Raw genomic sequence first — 23,707 nt, 5'->3', positions numbered from 1 at the left:
CCGATCGTACTGCGCCAGTATTGTAAGCATGAGGTGCGTCCAGATCTAGCGAATGCGCAGGCATGTTTACTGTAGATTGCCTTCTTTATGCGACCCTTGCATAAGTTCCGCTAGTTATATTAGGGGGCCAATCAGAAGAAAACTCGTGCAAGACAAAAACGTCCGAATTCGCGGCGGCGTATGCGCTAGATTTACGTTATCCATTTGCTCTTATCAATGTCAAAAACAGGTGACTACAAACACATTATATACTCAGTGGAATAATTTATGGGACTTTTAGTTATATAGAAAACACATTTCCATTCATATCTTCAGATGTTAACGTTGCATGTTTAACCATAATACATTGTTTTCAAAGACGTACGTAAATCACCTGAGGATGTTTGTAATGAGCCAAACGTCTGTGCACGTCATTAAATAAACAACGAAACACGTAACACACTATAGTACCAGTCTCCGTTGTTGCCATACGTGTAGTGAAAAACCAGAAATAAAAGCCAGGGGAATTGAAATCTTATGCGAGTGTGAGAAGGATTTATCTTTAAACGCGGATAATGCCTCAGCCACTGATCAGTTTTTGCGACATGACATAACTTCTTTAATGACTTGTTAATGGCAGTCGTTGTTCCATATAGGTCCGCTTGAATAGTCGATCATTCGTGTAAATTTCGGCCGAAGCACATTAAGCATTCGGACAGGGGAGTCATTGTTCAAATGAGACCGAGGCCATAATGAAATAACAAAGGAACCGAACTTTTTTACGCGGTACCGATCTTTTTCACAATGGCAGGTTGTTATTAGACGGACGTTTCGATTTCTGCGAAGCCCGTATACGGTCTTCAGTGCAGACTTCTCCAAATGTATTTAGCACTTTAAGAAAACACGTTTTTTGAACTGTAAGCAGGTGGAGATATAAAAGAATAAGTACCCCTAGCCCTAGGTCTCCGTGCACCCTACGAGAATCAGCTACATGTCAGCAACTTGAAAACATTGCTCAGTTTCATGGAGGGAGGTTAAAATAGCGCTACCTCGTATTTCACGCAAATTGGCACAATGGCTGTCGATTTACGGACAAAGCCCAGGAGAACTAAACTAGCTTCAAGACTTGAAAAGGCATAAACAGCAAGTTATTAAATAGAGTTTAACCCTTTCGCACCTAAAGGACTTAGCAGACCTACAGTCCATCACACATGGATGTAAGTAAATCACAGCGTCTATTTCGGTAGTGCATGAATGCGCTGCGGTATATTGATTCGTCGAATTCCATTCATAGTTAACTTTACGAGTGTAAAAGTTTTGCAGTCACCGCATTGCGGACGAAATTAATTAGACTTAAAATTGGATTAACATTTAAATTTTGTTTTGAGGTGGTTATACGACAAAGTAGGGTCCTACTGTTTGACGTATGTATAGCAAGCTGCAAAAGTGTATATCCACTATTCCATGGGTATGCACTTAAATCATATCAAATATCATTTATTTCAGGCAAATAAGGGCAGCAACAAACTTAACTACAAGCTAAGAAACAAAAAAATTATGTCGGCGACACAGTTTTCTGTTGCAGAGTTAGGATTCGCCGAAATACCACACCCTTCGGCCAGAAGCGGTAGTACTATTAGTTATTCTGTGCCAGAAGTGCGCACTCGCCATGCTCGCGATGGTTTCCAGCAGCACTAAGATACTATCCACTTATGAATATACAAAGTCACATACTACAAAAGAAATTCATGCTGTCTTAAAGAGGATTTCTAACATCGACTTTTACTTAGCTCACCCCCATAAATCGTTATGCAAAACGAGGCCCATGTTCGCTCAGAGCCTGGTCAATTATCAAGCCTTTGCGGCTCCAAAACGGGCTTATCGCCTGGGAATGTCTTCCAGCGCGTGATCAGCTAATCTATTACATTAAAACCACTTACGAGTCTCAAGAACAAGCCAGTGTAAAAAGGGGCTTGGATTTAAGCATAGTAGTTAAGGATCGGGAGGTCACGTTACACTGGTCGTGAATTTTCTACGTGTGCGCCTGCCGGGCCTTGAACCCCGCCTTATATGCGCGCGCATTATGCTTGTGATTATGCTAAACCCGAGACAATGGCTTTTCAGTGCGCGTAATGAAGATCACGGCTGCGGTTTTGTATTTATTTCAGGCATCAATGAGAATAGTTGCCCTGTGTTGCTATTTAAACTTTAAACTTTCATAATTCAAGTAACTAGCCTACATAAATCTTTTTTGACATTTATTAAATCACATTTACAATCGGGTCTATCGCGAATTTATTTTGTTACCTTTATTTACCGACGTTTCGACACAGGTTTCACTGGTCGTGGTCGCGGTTAACTGACGTCCCAGCATCAGTTTCAGCAGCAGTTTTTGGCACTTGTATATTGGAGACGAATAAGAAAAAAAGATAGGTGCTTTCACAAAGTTTGGAATTGAAGAAAAAAAGAATCGGAGAGGAAAATAATTGACAGGTGTCACTGTCCTGCCGATGCAACGCCGCGTCAGCAAGTGCTGCTGTCGCAAAGACTGTAACCATATCCTGTTCGGGTTTACTGCGCGTGTAGGCTGTAGGAAAATATAAGTGTAGGTGTGCCTTATCAAATTTTCATCAATTGTCACCTATGTTTTCCTTATTATCGAGTCCTCTATCCTTAATTCTTTACATAAGGTTCGGGTAAGTTCGTGTCGCCGACTGTCCGCTGCGCCGTGCGCGCGCGCACGACGGTATAATCGTACATCGTCGTGCTCATGCGACTCATGCGACTGATTGTTCTGATCGACAATGACTGCGTGATCATGTTGACCTGTTGTTAGGGTTCCGTACCCAAAGGGTAAAAACGGGACCCTATTACTAAGACTCCGCTGTCCGTCTGTCTGACCGTGAATACCGTGATAGCTAGACAGTTGAAATTTTCAGAGATGATGTATTTCTGTTGCCGCTATAACAAGAAATACTAAAAAGTACGGAACCCTCGGTGCGCGAGTCCGACTCGCACTTGGCCGGTTGTTTAGGGTTCCGTAGTTTATAATTAATGTTGTTTGGGGAAGTAATTTGACGATGGAGATAAAGCCCGTTGGTGTTTTGAGATCAGTTAAAATATTTGTCATGGGACAATAATGAAATCCTTAGCTCTATTTCTTTATTCGGTAGTGTAAAAAGTATAGTTCTTGTAGTATCTATAGAACAGTATAGTATCTATAGTATCTAGAGTCCCCAAAACTCTGTATGTATCTAAGAAGTATGACAACATTGAACATTTCATATCATCCCACTAGGTTTTCGCGAAGGTCGATAAGATAGTGGTTGTTGGGGATCCCTAAAGTTAGTAGTAGTAGTAGTAGTAAACTCTTTATTGTACAAATATACACATTAAAAATTACATGGTACAAATAATAAGATGTACAAAGGCGAACTTATCCCTATGAGGGATCTCTTCCAGTTAACCTTTGAGTAGATGAGAGGAGAAAGTGAAAAGAGGGTGACAAATGTAGCAAAATGTACAACAAGGTACCAGAAAGATAAAGGATATAAATACATACAAAATTAATAGGATAAACATATAATATATTACACAAAAAGGAATGGGGAAAATACACTAAAAATTGGAAAAAAGTAGAAAAATATAAAGCAACATACAATACAAATATAGGCACATTAGTCAATCAGATAACCACAGCTTCTTTAACCTCTCCTTGAACGACGCAAGCGATTGCGCCTGTCTGAGCGAAACTGGCAGCTCATTCCACAGCTTCACTGAACGCACTGCGAAGGACTTGTTGTATCCACGAGATTTGTGAGAGGGGATGGCAAGTGATAAATTCGCGCTAGAACGGAGACGGTGGCCACTGCCTTCAGCCAGAAATTGAAATTTTTGAGAGAGGTATACAGGAGAAGAAGGTGTAAAAAGAACATTGAAGAGAAGAGAAAGAGTGTGAAGATCTCTGCGGCGGCGGATTGGAAGCCAATTGAGTTTATGACGGTAGTAAGATACATGATCGAACTTCCGTAGGCCGAAAATGAATCTTATACAGACATTCTGTAAGCGCTCTAACTTGTCCAAGAGCTCTTCTGTCATGTCAAGATTCACAGCGTCGCCGTAGTCGAGTAAAGGCAGTAACAGAGAGCGAGCGAGCATGGCTTTGGTGTCAAGTGGAAGAAAGTTCTGCAGGCGCCTTAAAGAATGGAGCGATCCAAACAGCTTTTTGCTCAAAGACCTGCTCAGTTAGACCAAGATAAGTCTGCAACGATTTTGATAGCACACGCAGTGCAAGTGTTATTTATACGTCATAATTTCATAGAAGTTTGACGTTTAAAACAACACTTGCACTGCGTGTGCGATAAAAATAGTTGCAAACTTATCTTGGTCTAACTCTATTAAAAGTAAATTAAGTTTTTCAGATGACCAGTATTGTCCTAAAATGTAACATATGAGTAACTGCTGCCACCGAAATGAAAATAGGTATTATATCTACAGTAATGTGAGTAATAATGTAGTAATGGAGACAGTAATGACAAAGAAACGGAGTTTACCATTTCCTTTAGTCATTTGAATCACAAATTGCTTATCTAAGTTTATGAAGCACGAAGCAGCCAGACGACATCGGTACCGAAATGCGGAAAACTTATAAAAATCGATCCGCACAATTTAGGACAATATTTTGCATATCTTTATTTGGCATTGTAATAACAACCCTATTTCAATATAAATAAAGATGGGTATCGTACCTGATGGCAGATGGCACGCAATGCTTACGGGCAGCTTTCCTCGAGACGAGGCGCAGGGAAATACGAATATTAAATTCGCATTGGAACTTCCCGAGGAAAGATAAAACCAACGAATCATATCTACTTATAAAATATTCAGAGATTCAGAGATTTATTTTATCGAAATAGTTTAGTAAACGGCCCCCGACCCCAGGGCAGACCAAAAAAGCGATGGCTCGATGTCGTGAAAGCCGATATGAGCGTAAACGGGCTCACACGAGAGGACGCCCAGGATCGCGCAAAGTGGAGAAAGGCTAGTAGGAAAGCGGACCATGGCAAATGCCGGGATAACGCTAGGTAGAAGAAGGAGTTTAGTAAACGATGACGAAAAACTAGATGCCTTAAGTTCCTACTAAAACCAATAAAATGAGAACTATTAAGTTGTTCGTTGTTCGTAAACTATAGGCTGGTTTTATCCCAATATAATGCACAGGAACCCCTATTTCTGCAACTCGACATCTAATAATAGAAGGTTGGATCGACTTGCGGAAATTGCTCAGAACAACTATTTACTTTCTTTGAGAAATGGAACCGTGCATTAGGTACCTAGTCAACGAATTATTTTGTGAGAGGGACAACTCACCTAGTTTTCAAATTGGACTTACATCCCATACACTTATCGGAAGCAAAGAGGATATAATAGGATAGTTCGGTACTGTCATAGTAAATTTTGTAACCACAGAAAATTCACTGCATGAAGATTTATAAAAATAGGATTAAATGTATTTTTTTTATTTGCATTAATTATTTTTATATGATTTTGACCCATGTTCTTTCACTGACATGCGTTAAAATTGTTAAATAACAAACGAAACCGTCAACGCCATCTATCCGAGAGTAGGCCAAAGGTAGTGGTGCCATCTGATCGAGAATCAAATTTTCTTGATTTTCGAGGCACGTTTTCTTCTTAGACTGTATCCATCTATTACGGAGTTATATCTATCTTTGTCGGAAGTCAACGGATATAGTTCTCACTCACCAACAATTCCATTCAGAGGCATATCTCCAGCCGCAGATAAAGTCTTGTCAGCAGCGAGATAAACGATAAGTTACGTAAGACAAGTTAAGACAAGCTAAGGCCTTCGCTGTCGTCGTTCAACTTGACCCAGGACCGACAGACTATTTGCATAACTCGGGTGAGGGCAGGTTTTACGCCGTAACAATTACTGTATTGCCTTGAAGTAGATCAGCCGTTGGGCTGATTTAACTATACATTCTGAAGGTGTTTTTCACGTCGGTGGCAAACAAGCATACGGCCAGCTTGATGGTAAGCAGTCACCGTAGCCTATGGACGCCTGCACCTCCAGGAGTGTTACATGCGCGTTGCGGACCCTTTAAAAACCTGTAGGTACAGTAGGTTCCCTAACATAAGTATCCACTTTTCTATACAATTAATATGGCAACTTGGGTAGGTACTTAATTTGGGGCACGTACACTCCTTTTTTGAAGAACCATATACTGTACCTAAAAATTGCTTGCTAGTTGATGATTATAAATTTCGCTGTGCAAAAATGACAGATTTGAGGACATTTGGCACACAATTTGGTTATAATCTAGGTTAAGACATACTTATGTTACTTATTGTCCCTTAAAGAGATGAAATGTTAGTTTTATATTTAAGATCCTGGATCTTCAGGTCAGTCCATCCAACGACACTTATGACAAATCTCGGGCTAATCGTGATACGTCCACGTCTTATTGGCGCTAATGGTCGTCTGATTAACTCTATTAAGATGGATGTTACGCGGATTCTGGGACTCCGGCGCATGGCTCAAGTGTGTTACCCCATACAGGGCTACCACCATTATTCTTCAAATCATTCAGCCCAACGATAATCGTGACAAAACTCGAGCTAATCATGTCACGTCCAAGTGTTATTGGCGGTAATGGCCGTAAATGGTAAATTAATAAAATGGATGATGCGCGGATTCCCGGTTGCGCCAGCGCAGGGATCAAGACGAGTGCGTTGCTCCCTTACACAGGGCTACCACTACTCTTTACATATATTGGCTGCAAAAAAATCTAGTCTAGTACTATGCTAAAACTGAAGTCAGAGGCTACAAAAGATAAGGAATTCATAGGAAAGCCAAATCCTTTTCAAATATAAAGCGCAATATCTAAAAATAGTAAATACCTAAGCGGAAATCCATATTAAATATTATAAATGCGAAAGTGTGTCTGTCTGTTACCTCTTCACGCTTAAACCGCTCAACCGATTTAGTTGAAATTTGGTATAGAGATAATTTGCGTCCCGGGGAAGGACATAGGGTAGTTTTTATGCCCGAAATCATCCTTTAAGGGGGTAAAAAGGGGGGTGGAAGTGGATAAGAAATAAGCTACCCAAATTACTAACCACGCAGACGAAGTCGCGGTCAAAAGCTAGTTAGATTATATAAACGATTATCCACGGTATAACTACCAACTTGTTAATTAGGTACGAATGCTATTGTATTGTTTTTAGCAGACATTATAAATAGATAGTCTGTAAAGCTCTGTTTAAAAAGTACTTACTGTAAAAGGAAATTAGAAATAAGATAAAATATTAAAATTGGGTCTTATTGCGAAAAATTGAACCAGACTGCACAGCCCTGACGCCGGCGGGGGCAAGTCTCCATAATTGGAAACTCCCGGCGAGCGCCAAACCCCGCGGCCCATTCGTGTTCATCATTGAATTTTTGGCTAAACTCTCAAATAATAAGATATAATATTCAAATTAGGTCTTATTGGGAAATTAATTGAACCAGACTGCACAACCCTGACGTCGGCGGGGGCAAGTCTCCATAATTGGAAACCCCCGGCGAGCCCCAAGCCCCGCGGCCCATTCGCGTTCCTCACTGAATTCTCAAATCACTGCTTATTAGTGAAGTGTTCACTTGAACGACTTTTTAAAACATGTTGCCCTTATTTATGTACTTAAATAATTTCACTACCATTTGTAAACATGCAGAATGATTGGATAGTAGATTGGGCAATCGAACTGTGATTTTGGACAATTGCACAATTTACAGAAAAATATAACGAAAACACATTGAATTTGTCTATGCTGGCAGGGTCGCCATGTAGTGCTGGACGTTAAATGAAACTACTTGCTTGGAGTATAGATCCATAATGTATTGTATAATATAATGTAAGAGCTTATGAAGGAGTGTGTGTACGTGTAGCGCGCCCACTACACATCGATAAAAAAATACATCAAAATGTTTAAGTAGGTAACCCATGTTTTTTTTACAATTGCATTTTTAAAACTGAAGACTACCTAGCAGAAAATTATGATGAAGTCGGTTAGAAACAACAACAGCGGTCGCATTCAAATGTTTTAATCAAAAGAATGAGTTCAAACGTGATCGCGGTGATCGGTGTCACGCTCACGGTGGCGGTTAGTTGGCAAATCTATTCACAAATCGTTTTATGCTCGACTGCATATTTTTTTACAGGTCGTAGCGTCGTTGGCAAATGATCATACGGCGCGCCTGATGATGTGGTTATCGTATACTTACGGAGATATGTAAGATGTTTGTTGCCCTTTGAATGGCGCTAGCTTCAATGGGGTTGGCAACTGTCAAAGGTTTTCATAGATGGCGCCATCATAGCTTTGCCCTTACTCTAGTTTTGTTCTATGAGATTTGGCTTAAAGGGCTGTTATCCAGGCCATAAAATAAAATAAAAAACAATTTGACACAATTCCAGGGATTGACAGGAAAATATATGCCGGCGCCATCTGTAAAATACTTCAACCGGCCATTCAACCCCATTCCTCAGGCGAAGCGTTCGCGGAATGAAATTCCTTTGGAATCCACTGTGTGACCAATTAGGTTCCAGGGTGTGAGGATGAACAGTCTGCCCAGAAACCCCTTGCCGCTGCCATGCTGAGCATGCGATGAGAGCACAAATGCACAATCTATTATCCAAGCGGTAGAATACCTACACATAAATTCTAGTTTGGATTTTTATGTTTAAGGAGAGCCTTAAACAATAATGCAAACTAGAGCCCGTATTACAATTGCGATATCATAGGTTTATTTTATGCTTTGTGAGAAGTGACAAAGCAGCGGTAGCGGCTTCGGCACCGCACCAACCCACATGTAGCCGCAACATATGTACTAACTTCTAGCCCGCAATATATTCACTTTCCGTCCGTCTCAGGTTGCACCTATTATATTGTGGTATTTGGCAAGAGGAAATGAGATCGATTACCGATACGTTCTAAACCGATCAACTGTATAGTCTGTATACTTTCAATAGCTAAAGGAGACTCACTCTGACTGGTCAAGTTTTAGTGTAATGTATCAATTACGCCTAGGGCATAAATGTGCGTGCGTGTTTGTAATGTAAGGAATATTTGCACAACAGTAACAAAAATATCTGTGAATCTTATTTAAAGTCACAACAGCGTGTCGTAATATTATTTAGCGTTCATGTAAGATATTACTTAGTGCAAGGAAACGTTAATCTTCTTCTTCTCCTTATCCTTTTCCCATTATTTGGGGTCGGCTCTCCTAGTTATATTTCGCCAGGCTTCTCGGTCCTGGGTCATCTCAGGTGGGATCAGGTGGGGTGCAAGGAAACGTTGATGTTAGAAAATAAATCACAGCAAAACGAGCATTTGTCGCGATTGTCGCGAAGTTGTAGTGTAGTGTAACAAGATCGCTTCGGCTTCGAACGATTTACAAGCAAACGTTACTCAATCAATTCGCAGGAAATCGAAACCAATTCAAATACAACGATTGTTTAGTTCATGTCATCTCCTCTGAATGGGCAAAATTTCTTTAAATGGGCAATTGCTCTCGTTGCATGATGGGCTTGGTAGGTACGAGATATCTAATACCTATATTTACACGAACGTACTTTCATACGTTCGTATAAAACATAAAGCGGCTTGCTAGTTGATTAATATCGAGATATTTGCATGTAATATGTAGTAAAAACCTAGGTCCCTTCACTAGTTCATTGTATTCGGTTCAGTGTCACCGACAATCGGCATTTAGCCGACAGACACACATGCATACAAAGTGCACATTACAGACCCGTTTGTGGCTCGGCCGTAAATCATTATTGCATATGCGAAATTCACATCACTCCGTCGATGTTTTTACGATCACAACTTAATGTACCCGTCCAGTCAAAACCGGGGTGAATAGAGACAGTTTTGAACAAAATTGTTAGTTTGATAATTTTGTGATTTATCATGACTTTCATGCCTTTCTAGTGTTTCTGTTATTACCAAAACCATAAAATCTACTATTATTTGTGATATGTACCTCTATACTTTTTGGATAGATGACTTTTAGTAAAATACATGTACACCAGTCATAATTACTTAGTGTCATAAAATAACTTGCATTCAATACATAATCTTGCCAACTGTCAAAACAAAACAAACCTTAATGATCATTGTACCCACTGCTCCTCTTGGAATGCAAATTTCTTGAAATAATTATAATTTGATTGTATGAATGTATGTAAACACTTTATTGTAGTTTACACATCGATAAAAATAAAATATATACAATGTACAAAGGCAAACATACCTACTTGAATTTGAATTTTGAATGTATGACAAATAGAAGCTTAAAAAAACCACACAAGGCGCTCGTATTCATTCCAGCTATACTTAGGCGGTCATATATGTTCTCAAAAATTACAACACACCTTCACACACACTTTGCATACCTTCAGTATTCCATTCACTTTTCAAAAATTTCTAACTCTCCCGTATTCTGACCACAGTCCTAACAGATGAGCAAAATTTCCTGTCAATCACCGAAGGTTCAAAATTAAATATGTAACAGACACGATGTAAACTTTATTTCAATGAAGCAAGGATTACATATGAACCATACATGTTTCTTCCCCTATACTTAATATTAACCGGCCGAAAACTAACCACATGTGTTAAAAACAAATACATTCTTAAAATAGTCACAAAAAGCTCTGGATACCGTCCTCAACGCCTTCCTGTAAACATAGAAACTTCAGAAGCATAAGGGCCTATTACACTTCATAACGCAGTCAAATCGAACCCTTTTTCTTTTAATCGCTTCATAATATTAAATTACATAGCATACAGAGCGGGTACCGCTTTACAAAAATCGAATTTTCAGCTATCCCTTTCACCCTCGACTTTCGAAAGAAAGGAGTAAAAGGAAAGGAACGCTATTGAACTTGAAAGCGCATGCGCTGTGCCTTACGCGCATGACATAAGAGCGAGGGCGACGCGACGCGCGCGCACAGTAGGGCGCTGACTAGCGCAAGCGATAAGCGGTAGGCGATTTAAAAAATAGTAAAAGTTATCTATGAAATAACTGATTTCAAAGTAGTTAAAATTGCAACTGTACAAATACCTGGGGCCCGTTTCTCAAAAGCTTGTAGCTTGTAATACAAGTGGAAGTCCCTTTCTAACAAAAGCTGTAAAAAAGTGACATACGCTTGTATTACAATTTACAAGCTTTTGAGAAACGGGCCCCTGTTCGTAAAAATCGCAAAATTTTGGATGTTTGCACTTGAATATCAATTGTTACAATATGCTGCTGCTTTTTTGTTTCTTGAATGCTTGCTGGTGCTGTGTTGCAGCGGCGGGAAATGGGTGGTGGTGGTGTGTGTTAATGAGTCAATTCCTTTGATAAATAACGAGTGACAGAATGAACGTACTTATAATCACAATTTACAATAATCAAAAAATCGAAAAGGTCCAACGTAGGGGCATAGCTATGGTATGGTATACATCAAATTATGTAAAAATATTTTCCATAATGTCATTATCCAGAGAAAAATGGGGACCACGTTTGTATGGAGAAGCGACCGTCCCCTTTCCTCTTAAGGCAAAAACAATCCTTCTGTCCCGCTTCCGCCTGTGGCATGGTCCAGGCGGCGGAAGCCCCTCCCCGCGCTCGCGTTCATTGATGGATGCGCCGCACTGCTCAATGGGCTGCGCAAGCGCTTACCCAGACGCTTTGCCTTTACATTATTATATTACACCGTGTCAGAGACAGAACCGGCTCTACAAATAAGAACTAAAATCGCAAAACTGACGGACCTCACCTATAGGTATATCAATAATTGGAGTTTTGCGTAAGTTTCTCACTAGTGTTTTTAGGGTTACGTAGTCAACTAGTTTGTCTGTCCATCTGAGTCTTTGCCCCGTGATCGTTATAGCGCTAGAAAGATACAATTTGGCATGGATAGGTTTAAAAAACAACCATTCCGATAAATTGGTAAAATAAAATATCAATTATTTTAGGGTATCTACACATAAAGTGTGATTAAACTTTTTTTTTTCGCTTCAACCCTTACGGTGTGGGGTGTCCTTGGATAGGTCTTTCAAAACGAATAGGGGTCTTCAACAAACACTTTTTTAAAACATTGTGCAAAAGGAGGTAGTAGGTAGGTAGTCAATGTTGGCGATAAAGAAACGCCGGAGACGACAGTGTTTTAATATTTACACGCTCAAGTAAACTTGCAAAAATAAACTTGAGCTCTAAGCCCTTTGCGAGTACCAAGCAAACATAGAACCCAGGACAGTGTAAAGCTGCCAGTTGCCACAAAGTTTGTCTTTCTGCAAACCACTTCAAACTGTCAATTGCTTGTCACACAGACGCCTACGGCCCCACTAAATTCTGTGTTGTTTCCAATGTCGGTAACGAGAAAACAGGCTTCAAGTCTCTCAGGGTATGAGGGAATACACGGAGCTCATTAAGTACCGTATTTTCCTCATTGTCTTGTTCAATACCCTTCAAAGATAATGTCACGTGACCGCTTTTCCATACAAACGTAGTTCCCACTTTCCTCTCGGGATATTAACATTATAGAAAATAGTTTAATCACACTTTATGTAGTTTTTAATTTTAGTTTATAGTTTAGTTTTAGTTTTAGTTTTTATGCGGTACTAACACTAGTAATAAGATTGTGATGTTTGTTAACCATGTATGGACCTTTTAGTCTGAAATAAATGATTTTTCATTTTCATAATGTCAATATCCAGTGAGGAAAATGAGGACTACGTTCGTATGGAGATTTGTATGGAGCGGTCCACTATCCTCTTGACTGCGTGGACGATGCTCAAATCAAAGGGTCAGCGAGACGCGATAAAAACAAAAGACGAAAGTTTACAATGGATTTTATATCGACAAGTTACAATAAAGATAAAAGTGAAAAGGTTGGGTTTCGTGACATCTCAATTTTTGTAAAAAGTTACTGTCGCTATGTTTTGTTTATGCATTTTGTTCGTGCCGTTACCTATATCGTGACTTATGTAAAATAAAGGTTTATACATATATTATTATTCACAACGACGGGATTTAATCGCGTAAAATAAGTTTTAAATCCGACGTTTCGAGGACGGCGTTGTCCCCGTGGTCTCGGAGAAGACTGGCTCAAGTTGACATCAACATCTTCTAGGCGCGCGAGTTTTTCGAACTACCCGCACTTGGTCTTGTTTATTAACTTGAACGTTTTGCGCACTAGGGATGTCACCGGGTCGACACACAACACTCACATATTAGATTTTTCAACTTTCGATATTTGTTTTCGCTTACACTTACTAATGACTGGGTTCCATGTGGATGAGATCTTAAAACCTTCGTCTCGATTGAAATTTCTATGTTTTTTGATTTCAATGGCTTCACGGATTTTTGTACTAAAAAAAGGTTTATATAGTTTAATCGTTATTCATGATCGCATCGTGTCACGACATATATAGTTACAGCAGACTAAGAATAGGCCATGGGAAGATACTTCATTTCTCTTTTAATTTTTTTTTCTTCAAATTATCAATATCATTCTTCAGGAACTAAGTCAAAAACATATTAGCGAGAAAGCGTATTAAACCTGAAATGTTGTGGACATGTATGAATGTTGCAAGGACCATGCAAAATGGCGTATAATGCGGAAAATCGTATTTAACCTGATTGTATCTTGATATAGGTATTAGGGTAAAATAGTACAAGTCGCCTGACCTAACCCCTTTTCTAACACCATAGAGTAACTTATACTAGAGCGGTACTGTCATAGTAAATTTTGTAACCCCAGTAAATTCACGGCCATCTGTCGACACACTTTAAAACTAAAAATAAATATTTATAAAAATACGACAAAATGTATTTAAATATGGATAAATGATTTTTTTATTTGCATTAATTATTTTTATATGTTTTTGACCCATGTTCTTTCACTGGTATGCGTTAAAATTATAAATAACAAACGAAACAGTCAACGCCCTCTATACGAGTGTAGGCCAAAACTAGTGGCGCCATCTGATCGAGAATCAAATTTTCGTGATTTTAGAGGCACGTTTTTTCCTTAGACTGTATCCATCTATTACGGAGTTATATCTATCTTTGCTAACACGAACCATTTTCAATACACGACACACTTCATCGCGCCACTGAGTATGCTATATGCTTTTAACTCTCCCATTGGTTAACGGAAATGCTAAATCGCATTAAAACACCCCTCTTTCCAGCCCGATAACCTTGAGTTTTTGCTGGTGTTTGTGTCAGTCTGTATACTGGGTTGATCGGCAATTGGGTTGTGAGTTGGAGGTAATTTCGAGTCTTAAAGACTCGAAGCGTAAAGGCTCGTGTCGTGAGTCGTCACGAAGGCCGTCAAGGCGAATTCTTGCTACATTACACATAACTTGTAAAGAAAACAAAATCAATCTGGAGTGCAAACCATATAAATATAAACTAAACTTAATAATAAAATTAAAACTATTTCATTAAAAAAACTGAAAATCGAACTCTAAAGTTGGCCCCTATGGCATGATGCCGAGGATGCTCGCTGACTCGCGATACTTATGCGTTGAGCGAGGAAGCTGCCAGTTCTTTTCTCAGCGGTGACATCGACCAAGCGCTTATTTCACCAACTTAACAACTGACATCTTACACTAACAATTTCCTGTACATTTCTCGGTCAGTAACTCGGTAACATTTACAATCGGGTCTATCGCGAATTTATTTTGTTACCTTTATTTACCGACGGTTCTTTGAATACACTTTTCGTCGGGTCAGTTAGCCGCGACCACGACCAGTGAAACCTGTCGAAACGACGGTAAATAAAGGTAACAAAATAAATTTGCAATAGACCCGATTATAAATGTGATTTATTATGTGCTCAAAACGCGAAAATATTAAACGTTATAGTAACTCGGTAAGTAGCGACGGTAGGTACATAGTGCCAATGTTGTGTTGTCAGGTGACAATCGTCACCATAGTGAAACAGAGGTCACCATCGTTTACCATCTTGAATGTTATCGAGTCTTGAAGATTCACGAGTCCTTACGCCTCGCGACTCGAGTCTTTGAGACTCGATAATAGCTCTAACTCACAGCCCTATCAGTAACATTTATATACAAGTTGCCGTATAAGTCAACGTGTAAATTATACTTCTTTGAATAAATGAATACCGGTCGTAACCGAGCCGTTATATAACTTTAATAACTATTCTGGCTGCATAATAGATCTAATTATAGACAATTAGGGTATTCAATTAAAAAGAGCAATTGTTACTAGCATCAATCAAAAAATACCACATACGTTACATGCAACTTATGTAAAATTTTATAAGTTGGCTTAGAGTATGGTATTATATAATGTGTGGTAAGCTGGAATATGATTATTTGGAACTAGATGGAATACCTAAGTAAATCGTTCTTTTGTGACAAGATCGCTCATTGTCCAACTTAAATTGACTTAAATGTTAGATAAAAAGGACAGTACCTATCGGCATCGTGTGTGTTGCATCAGATTTGGTCAAAAACCGATTTTCGGTAGGTAAGTTTTAAACACTAAACTGCCCGTACGACGGAAACCAGGATCAACAAAGTGGGACCTTTTTACTAAACAACATTTCAAGTTATTTCTCAACCACACAACCGTTAAGACAATACAATATTCTAGTGTATGGCGTACCGCATATACCGCAGGGACACAGTTCCTCCGAGCTCCGAGCGCCACGCGCCAGTTCCCTGCGTTACGTTACGTTACGGTACGCGCGCCCACTAACCCAATGGCACCCATCGTGTCACTCACCTCCTACAGTCGGCTGAGCTCCTGGACCATATAGTGGCTAGGAACTGTTTTATAAATTAGAGTTTTGAATGATTTACGGTTAGTTTCACTAGACTTATATTGACCGGGATATAGACTTTGACACCTACCCGCTATCTTCAGTCACCCGTGAACATGATGCATGTAACTGCGTCGAAATTTCGGGAGCTCATAAATAATACAAAAGGTAATCACGGTTTATATCCCGGTCAATATAAATTAAATTAAATTAAATTGTCATTTATTTCAGGCCTAATACACCCATATGTGTTAGTAACTTACATAGCTAATAAAAATAATGTTAGTGCTATTACAAAACAAATTAACATGCAAATTAACTAATGACTAGGAGCTAACTTAGGGCTAGGACACACCGGATATATAAGTCTAGTGTTTTATTAATTGCAAATTGTGACCACTTAATGCAGTTTTTAAGAATCTGTACCTGAAATTGGACTAATAGATCTATGATGAGATAAATTCGTACCTGAAATTGGACAACAATAGTATGTAAAAAAAGATATTTCGTAAAAAAAATGAGCCAAGCTTGACAGCTGCATGAATGCCCTGTTAAGCATCTTAATTCTTACAGTTGAGTTAGTTCAATTACTATTAGATATCGAGAATGGAGAGCTTTTTTCGTATGATTAATATTCCGACTGTCTTTTTTAGCTACTCTAACCGAGTGTGAACACTGTGAACCTCTAGCATGTTTTTATTATCAATTAGTTCTTTTAATATTGTCTTCGGTTACCGCGATAGTTACTCATGAAATAAAACTATGAAAACGAATTATATCGCTTATATTGTATTTATAGTACATCCCGACGTTTCGAACCCTTTACAGCGTTCGTGGTTAACGAACTCTTCTAATTCTTTTAATTTAACCTATATTAAAAGTGTTCTTGTCAAGTTAGTTTAATTTAAGCAACTAATTTGCTTGTCAGATGTCTCGGTTAAGATTTACACAATTAGATAAAGTTAATTTTGTTATTCAAAACACATCTCAGTCAGCCTAAAATGCCGGCCAAGCCCGATATGGCTACAATAATTACCTCAAACAAACAAATAAGCTAATCCAGTTAGGCACGAAAGTGCACGTACCCTGCCGGCTAAGCATATCGGGCGGAACGATCACACGCAATTAGATTACATGATACCATCTAGTTCCTAACTAGTTGAGTTAGCACTCAACTAAAGCGAAATGGTAAATATTTCACACTAAATAATGCCACTAAGCACTGATTGCCTTGATTGAGTATGCCTTAGTTAGTTAGTTAGTTATGCTGGGCATTTTCCGCAAATCGACATCCAATGTGCCTATTTTGCGTGAAACTAGGTAGCGCTACTCTAACCACCCCAGCTCCTCCACGAAGCCTAGCAAAGTCTTCAGGTTGCTAGTTGCCTCTTTTAGTGTGCATGGATTACCTAGGTATTTGCTCCTATACACTTCTACCTGTTTACAGTCTAGGAGAATATGTTTTGTTGTTTCTTCTTCTTCCATGCACGCTCTGCACATGGGGCTGTCAGTTTTACCCATATTATGTAGGTGTTTGTTTAGTGTGTTATGTCCTGTTATTAATCCTACTATTTTACGTAATTGGCTTCTTGGTGTTTTCAGTAATATTTTGGTAAGCTTGTGGTTCAGTTCCGGTAGAATTTCTTTGGTTTGCCTGCATGTCTTCAATTCACTTGAGTATGCCTTTTGTACATACGTAAAAGTGTTTTGTGCAAGAAAGATGAAATAAATAATTAAATCCATTTAGAACTTTTGTAAGATTCGTTTCATTTGGTCACTTATTATTTATATAATATGTATAGGTATTTAATAAGTAGGTAGGTATGAACTTTTTTTCAGTTTACAAATCAACGAAGCATGCCTCTAAAGGTGTGTACCTATATAAAAAATAATTTATGCTATGTTAATCTGATACCGCCATCAAGCCAACAACAACTAAAAAGTTTATTCTGGTATCAATGCAGGATGATTAATAATTAATGAATAAAACTAGAATTACCTAACTTTAATATAAAAGTAATAGCCCCATGTGGTACCAAGATAACATAAAACACCGGAGCTCCAAACCAAAGTTTGTTCTAACAAGACACCGACAGCAGGTGCTCGCGTAGGAGGCCACATGCTCGTTTTTTGCCCAATCTCTTAATAATTCGAGTAGAATAACTCGCACGGCAGATGGTCTGATTTTAATATTTTTTATTGTTTTGCAAATGGACCGGACGGACCAACATGGGCGTATGGCGTATGACATCATGGACCCTCCAGAATGTACTTGGAAGAAACTAGTATTCTAAATAAACTTGCGTTAAGTGGAATTCAGAGAACTGTTAAGATAATTAAACTGACTAACACCAATGGTAATAACTTAAAAAAATTCTGGTACTATGATTATGCTTTGAGGTAAGAAGCTAAACTCTTCTATAATAGGTAAACTTAACAATTTATATAATCTTGTACATACATAAATCGGTGAGCCGCAATAATTCTAAAAGTAAAGTATCCCTTTTTTTGCCTTATGGCAGTTATGGCGCCGTCAAGTTAACCCACATGTATTTCAAGTGGCTCGCTCAAGGATGTTGGCGTGCTGGGGGCCAATAATTTACCAGAAGTACAGAGAAAAATTAAAAGGGGACTCCTTTAAAAAACCTTTACCTACCCTATACTGCACTGTGCTAGAAAGAATACGCACTTTACGCTAGAAAACATACATTCATAAAATTCAAATGCGACTGTAAAGTGTATGTAATATTAGTAGTACAGTCACCATCAGATATATCGGAGCGGACGAGGTGTTCACAATATCTGAACACGCACTCTAGCGCCTTGACAATAGAGGCGTGTTCATATATTTGTGAGAGCCTTGAACGCTCAGATATATCTGATGGTGACTGTAACTATATGTAGAGAGCAGGTAATTGGGAACAAAGTTAATAGGCGCAACTAATAATAACCGATGTGGCGATAACGTGGTATCTGATGCGCGTGCGCCGCACACAATACAAGCGGATGAAACAGTATCTTAACCTGATAAGGCTTAAAGGTTTAAATAACTTAAAGATGGATGATATGATAAATATGATACAAGGGCTAGAAATAACCATCATCATTTTCACAAGAATCAGTGGTTTATGGGTGGATGGGCTGAATTGACCACGCTGACAAATTAATTATACAGAATTAACTTAACCGAACTCCCCATTGGTCATTGATACGTTCAAACTAGTGAAAAAGGGTCTCACTTACCTACAGGTAAACTATTTATAATTTTTTTTTTTATGAAATAAAACTATGAAAACGGATTATATGGCGTATATTGAATTTATAATAATATAATTTATTATAATACATCCCCCATATATTATATATTATCGTATATTTTTTTACGGTGCACCAGTCAACTGTAGTTGTCAATTACCAATTTCAAAAGTCAATACATTAACCAACATGATACAATTTCGGCGCCGAATACAATTTCGTACCTTTTGGCGTTGAGACCCTTGGGGTCCGTGGGGTCCAAGCGCCCTTAAGCTTATTAAGGAACTATCCAAAAGGTTAGGAGAGGTCACCGGTGACCGCAGAGCAGCTTCCTCGCTCAAAGAATTAGTCTAGCGGTACAGCGAGGAAATGCTGCCAGCATCTATTGGCTCCATGCCGCAGGGGGATATTTTTTAGCATTTTTATTTTAAGTAATTATTTAACAACCAGAAACGTCTGCTAACCAGTGTTGGCCGTAATTGTTAATTTTAATTAACCATTGATCAATTTTATTAACCATTAGTTCCGCCATTAACCAATTGCATTAAAGTTAATTCGGATTAAAGTTAATTCGGATTAAATTTTTGAGACGTTAATGGCCATTGAAGTTAATTCGGATTAACTTTAATTCGGATTAACTTCAATGACCATTAGTTTCAAAAAATTAATTAGAATTACTCTCAATTGCATTAACGTCTAATAAAATTACATTCGTGATATTTTAAAATGAGACAGCAAAATGACCCTGACTGAACCCTGGCAGTAGTAGCAGTACCTACCTACTACCTAGTAGAATTCTGGTTTAGTGCAACACTGACATACGCGGTTTTGGTCATTTAAATCGTCTTGATGAGCACTTCGGAGAGCCGTACCCATGATAGAGCTGATGCTGAACCCTGGCAGTACCTAATGGATCTAAGGTTTGGTGCAACATAGGCACACGCTGTTTTAGTCATCCGACTCGTCTTGATGAGCACTTCGGAGAGCCATACCCATGATAGAGCTGATGCTGAACCCTGGCAGTACCTAATGGATCTAAGGTTTGGTGCAACATAGGCACACGCTGTTTTAGTCATCCGACTCGTCTTGATGAGCACTTAGGAGAGCAGTACCCATGATAGAGCTGATGCTGAACCCTGGCAGTACCTAGTGGATCTAAGGTTTGGTGCAACATAGGCACACGCTGTTTTAGTCACCCGACTCGTCTTGATGAGCACTTCGGAGAGCCATACCCATGATAGAGCTGATGCTGAACCCTGGCAGTACCTAATGGATCTAAGGTTTGGTGCAACATAGGCACACGCTGTTTTAGTCATCCGACTCGTCTTGATGAGCACTTAGGAGAGCAGTACCCATGATAGAGCTGATGCTGAACCCTGGCAGTACCTAGTGGATCTAAGGTTTGGTGCAACATAGGCACACGCTCTTTTAGTCACCCGACTCGTCTTGATGAGCACTTAGGAGAGCAGTACCCATAATGGAGCTGATGCTGAACCCTGGCAGTACCTAGCGGAACTAAGGTTTGGTGCAACATAGGCACACGCTGTTTTAGTCATCCGACTCGTCTTGATGAGCACTTAGGAGAGCAGTACCCATAATGGAGCTGATGCTGAACCCTGGCAGTACCTAGCGGAACTAAGGTTTGGTGCAACATAGGCACACGCTGTTTTAGTCACCCGACTCGTCTTGATGAGCACTTAGGAGAGCAGTACCCATGATAGAGCTGATGCTGAACCCTGGCACTACCTAGTGGATCTAAGGTTTGGTGCAACATAGGCACACGCTGTTTTAGTCACCCGACTCGTCTTGATGAGCACTGAGGAGAGCGGTACCCATGATAGAGCTGATGCTGAACCCTGGCAGTACCTAGTGGATCTAAGGTTTGGTGCAACATAGGCACACGCTGTTTTAGTCACCCGATTCGTCTTGATGAGCACTTAGGAGAGCAGTACCCATGATAGAGCTGATGCTGAACCCTGGCAGTACCTAGTGGATCTAAGGTTTGGTGCAACATAGACACACGCTGTTTTAGTCATCCGACTCGTCTTGATGAGCACTTAGGAGAGCAGTACCCATAATGGAGCTGATGCTGAACCCTGGCAGTACCTAGCGGAACTAAGGATTGGTGCAACATAGGCACACGCTGTTTTAGTCATCCGACTCGTCTTGATGAGCACTTAGGAGAGCAGTACCCATGATAGAGCTGATGCTGAACCCTGGCAGTACCTAGTTGATCTAAGGTTTGGTGCAACATAGGCACACGCTGTTTTAGTCACCCGACTCGTCTTGATGAGCACTTAGGAGAGCAGTACCCATAATGGAGCTGATGCTGAACCCTGGCAGTACCTAGCGGAACTAAGGATTGGTGCAACATAGGCACACGCTGTTTTAGTCATCTGACTCGTCTTGATGAGCACTTAGGAGAGCAGTACCCATGATAGAGCTGATGCTGAACCCTGGCACTACCTAGTGGATCTAAGGTTTGGTGCAACATTGGCACGCACTGTTTAGGTCGTCCGACACGTCTTGATGAGCACTTAGGAGAGCGGTACCCATGATAGAGCTGATGCTGAACCCTGGCAGTACCTAGTGGATCTAAGGTTTGGTGCAACATAGGCACACGCTGTTTTAGTCACCCGATTCGTCTTGATGAGCACTTAGGAGAGCAGTACCCATGATAGAGCTGATGCTGAACCCTGGCAGTACCTAGTGGATCTAAGGTTTGGTGCAACATAGGCACACGCTGTTTTAGTCATCCGACTCGTCTTGATGAGCACTTAGGAGAGCAGTACCCATAATGGAGCTGATGCTGAACCCTGGCAGTACCTAGCGGAACTAAGGATTGGTGCAACATAGGCACACGCTGTTTTAGTCATCCGACTCGTCTTGATGAGCACTTAGGAGAGCAGTACCCATGATAGAGCTGATGCTGAACCCTGGCACTACCTAGTGGATCTAAGGTTTGGTGCAACATAGGCACACGCTGTTTTAGTCACCCGACTCGTCTTGATGAGCACTTAGGAGAGCAGTACCCATAATGGAGCTGATGCTGAACCCTGGCAGTACCTAGCGGAACTAAGGATTGGTGCAACATAGGCACACGCTGTTTTAGTCATCTGACTCGTCTTGATGAGCACTTAGGAGAGCAGTACCCATGATAGAGCTGATGCTGAACCCTGGCACTAACTAGTGGATCTAAGGTTTGGTGCAACATAGGCACACGCTGTTTTAGTCACCCGACTCGTCTTGATAAGCACTTAGGAGAGCAGTACCCATAATGGAGCTGATGCTGAACCCTGGCAGTACCTAGCGGAACTAAGGTTTGGTGCAACATAGGCACACGGTGTTTTAGTCATCCGACTCGTCTTGATGAGTACTTAGGAGAGCAGTACCCATGATAGAGCTGATGCTGAACCCTGGCACTACCTAGTGGATCTAAGGTTTGGTGCGACATAGGCACACGCTGTTTTAGTCACCCGACTCGTCTTGATGAGCACTTAGGAGAGCAGTACCCATGATAGAGCTGATGCTGAACCCTGGCAGTACCTAGTTGATCTAAGGTTTGGTGCAACATAGGCACACGCTGTTTTAGTCACCCGACTCGTCTTGATGAGCACTTAGGAGAGCAGTACCCATAATGGAGCTGATGCTGAACCCTGGCAGTACCTAGCGGAACTAAGGATTGGTGCAACATAGGCACACGCTGTTTTAGTCATCTGACTCGTCTTGATGAGCACTTAGGAGAGCAGTACCCATGATAGAGCTGATGCTGAACCCTGGCAGTACCTAGTGGATCTAAGGTTTAGTGCAACATTGGCACGCACTGTTTAGGTCGTCCGACACGTCTTGATGAGCACTTAGGAGAGCAGTACCCATGATAGAGCTGATGCTGAACCCTGGCAGTACCTAGTGGGTCTAAGGTTTGGTGCAACATAGGCACCCGCTGTTTTAGTCACCAGACTCGTCTTGATGAGCACTTAGGAGAGCGGTACCCACGATAGAGCTGATGCTGAACCCTGGCAGTACCTAGTGGATCTAAGGTTTGGTGCAACATAGGCACGCGCTGTTTTGGTCATCTGACTCGTCTTGATGAGCACTTAGGAGAGCAGTACCCATGATAGAGCTGATGCTGAACCCTGGCAGTACATAGTGGAACTAAGGTTTGGTACAACATAGGCACACGCTGTTATGGTCATCTCACTCGTTCTAATTAGCACTTGGGAGCGCAATATTTGAATATTAAGTTATATTAAGTTGATGGGAATAGTAACAAAAGTGCTATGTTGCACCAAACTTTAGATCCACTAGGTACTGCCAGGGTTCAGCATCAGCTCTATCATGGGTACTGCTCTTCTAAGTGCTCATCAAGACGAGTCGGACGACCTAAACAGCGCGTGCCTATGTTGCACCAAACCTTAGATCCACTAGGTACTGCCAGGGTTCAGCATCAGCTCTATCATGGGTACTGCTCTTCTAAGTGCTCATCAAGACGAGTCGGGTGACTAAAACAGCGTGTGCCTATGTTGCACCAAACCTTAGATCCACTAGGTACTGCCAGGGTTCAGCATCAGCTCTATCATGGGTACTGCTCTCCTAAGTGCTCATCAAGACGAGTCGGATGACTA

The 23,707-nt window shown here is 40.4% G+C and overlaps 2 protein-coding genes across 3 annotated transcripts in view; both read right to left on the bottom strand.

The window, feature by feature from the left end:
- LOC134747026 (uncharacterized) overlaps positions 1-23,707 on the bottom strand; it is a 426,043-nt gene that overhangs the window by 271,069 nt on the left and 131,267 nt on the right. The window lies entirely within an intron of this gene.
- LOC134747024 (GAS2-like protein 3) overlaps positions 1-23,707 on the bottom strand; it is a 154,343-nt gene that overhangs the window by 44,608 nt on the left and 86,028 nt on the right. The gene's annotated exons all lie outside the window — the stretch shown is intronic.

Source organism: Cydia strobilella, chromosome 14, assembly GCF_947568885.1.
Source record: "Cydia strobilella chromosome 14, ilCydStro3.1, whole genome shotgun sequence".
Lineage (NCBI taxonomy): Eukaryota > Metazoa > Arthropoda > Insecta > Lepidoptera > Tortricidae > Cydia > Cydia strobilella.
The sequence above is the reverse complement of the archived record's forward strand: the minus strand, read 5'-3'. Positions and strand labels throughout refer to the sequence as shown.